This window comes from Heloderma suspectum, chromosome W (genome assembly GCF_057233095.1).
Source record: "Heloderma suspectum isolate Gila_16-S chromosome W, 16-S_ref, whole genome shotgun sequence".
In the NCBI taxonomy this organism is placed as follows: domain Eukaryota; kingdom Metazoa; phylum Chordata; class Lepidosauria; order Squamata; family Helodermatidae; genus Heloderma; species Heloderma suspectum.
In genome coordinates, this window is record NC_139475.1 from 4090001 (window position 1) to 4092500 (window position 2500).

The following is a 2500-nucleotide window of genomic DNA, read 5'->3' on the forward strand; positions in this document are numbered from 1 at the left end:
GTTAAGCTTGGGGTTAGGGTTAGGGTTAGGGTTGTGGTTAGGGTTAGTGTTAGGGTTAGGGTTGGATTAAGGGTTAGGGTCTGGGTTAGGGTTAAGGTTAGGGTTGGATTTAGGGTTAGGGTCTGGGTTAGGGTTAGGGTTAGGGTTAGGGTTAAGCTTGTGGTTAGGGTTAGGGTTAGGGTTAGGGTTGTGGTTAGGGTTAGGGTTAGGGATAGGGATAGGGATAGGGTTAGGGTCAGTGTCAGGGTCAGGGTTAGGGTTAGGGTTAGGGTCGGGGTTAGGGTTCGGGTTGGGGTAGAGGTTAGGTTTAGTGTTAGGGTTAGGGTTGGGTTAAGTTTAGGGTTATGGTTAGGGTTAGGGTTGGTGTTAGGGTTGGGTTTAGTGTTGACGTTAGGGTTAGGGTTAGGGTTAGGGTAGTGTTTAGGGTTAGGGTTAGGGTTAGGTTTGGGGTTAGGGTTAGGTTTAGGGTTAGGGTTAATGTTAGGGTTAGGGTTGGATTTAGTTTTAGGGTCTGGGTTAGGGTTAGGGTTGGGGTTAGGGTTAGGGTTAGGGTTGAGTTATGGTTAGGGGTAGGGTTAGGGTTTGGGTTAGGGTTAGGGTTAGGGTTGTGTTTAGGGTTAAGTTTAGGGGCAGGGTTATGGTTAGGGTAGGGTTAGGGTTGGGGTAGGGGTTAAGTTTAGGGTTAGGGTTAGGTTTGGGGTTAGGGTTAGGGTTAGGGTTAGGTTCAGGGTCAGGGTCAGGGTTAGGATTAGGGTTAGGGTTAGGTTCGGGGTTAGGGTTCGGGTTGGGGTAGGGTTTAGGTTTACTGTTAGAGTTAGGGTTGGGTTAAGTTTAGTGTTAGGGTTGGGGTTAGGGTTGGTGTTAGGGTTAGGGTTAGGGTTAGGGTAGTGGTTAGGTTTGGGGTTAGGGTTAGGGTTAGGGTAGGGGTTAGGGTTAGTATTAGGGTTAGGGTTAGGTTTGGGGTTAGGGTTAGTGTTAGGGTAAGGGTTAGGGTTGAGTTATGGTTAGGGATAGGGTTAGGGTTTGGGATAGGGTTGTGGTTAGGGTTAGGGTTAGTGTCATGGTTAGGATTAGGGTAGTGTTAGGGTTCTGGTAGGGGTTAGGTTTAGGTTTAGGGTTAGGGTTGGGGTTAGGGTTGGATTTAGGGTTAGGGTCTGGGTTAGGGTGAGGGTTAGGGTTGGGGTTAGGGTTAGGGTTAGGGTTGAGTTAGGGTTAGGGTTAGGGTTAGGGTTAGGGTTAGGGTCAGGGTCAGGGTTAGGGTTCGGGTTAGGTTTAGGGTCGGGGTTAGGGTTGGGGTTAGGGTTTGGGTTGTGTTAGGGTTGGTGTTAGTGTTAGGGTTAGGGTTGGGTTAAGTTTAGGGTTAGGGGTAGGGTAGGGTTAGGGTTGGGGTTAGGGTTAGGGTTAGGGTTAGGGTTCGGTTTGGGGTTAGGGTTAGGTTTAGGGTTAGGGTTGGATTTAGGGTTAGGGTCAGGTTTAGGGTTATGGTTACGGTTGGGGTTAGGGTTAAGCTTAGGGTTAGGGTTAGGGTTAGGGTTAGGGTTAGGGTTGTGGTTAGGGTCAGGGTCAGGGTTAGGGTTAGGGTTAGGTTTAGGGTTGGGGTAGGAGTAGGGGTTAGGGTTAGGGTTGGGGTTAGGGTTAGGGTTAGGTTTGGGGTCAGGGTTAGGGTTAGGGTTAGGGTTAGGTTTAGGGTTGGTGTTAGGGTTAGGGTTAGGGTTAGGGTTGGGGTAGGGGTTAGGGTTAGGGTGGGCTTTAGGATTAGGGTTAGGCTTAGGTTTGTGGTTAGGGTCAGGGTCAGGGTTAGGGTTAGGGTTAGGGTTGGGGTAGGGGTTAGGGTTAGGGTTGGGGTTAGGGTTAGGGTTAGGGTTAGGTTTGGGGTCAGGGATAGTGTTAGGGTAAGGGTTAGGGTTGAGTTATGGTTAGGGATAGGGTTAGGGTTTGGGATAGGGTTGTGGTTAGGGTTAGGGTTAGTGTCATGGTTAGGATTAGGGTAGTGTTAGGGTTCTGGTAGGGGTTAGGTTTAGGTTTAGGGTTAGGGTTGGGGTTAGGGTTAGGGTTGGGGTCAGGGTTAGGGTAAGGGTTAGTGTTAGGTTAAGGGTTGGGGTTAGGGTTAGGGTTAGGGTTGGGTTTAGGATTAGGTTTAGTGTTGGGGTTGGGGTTAGGGTTATGGTTAGGGTTGGGGTTGGGGTTAGGGTTAGGGTTAAGGTGAGAGTTAGGTTTAGGGTTGGGTTAGGGTGGGGTTAGGGTTAGGGTTAGGGTTAGGGTTAGGGTTGGGGTTAGGGTTAGGGTGGGGGTTAGTGTTGGGGTTACGGTTAGGTTTAGGCTTAGTGTTAGGGTAGTGTTTAGTGTTAGGGTTAGGGTTAGGGTAGGGGTTAGGGTTAGGGTTAGGGTTTGGGCTGGGGTTCGGGTTAGCGTTAGGGTTAGGGTTAGGGTTGGGGTTAGGGTTAGCGTTAGGGTTAGGTTTGGGTTTAGGGTTAGTGTTAGGGTTAGGGATGGATTTAGG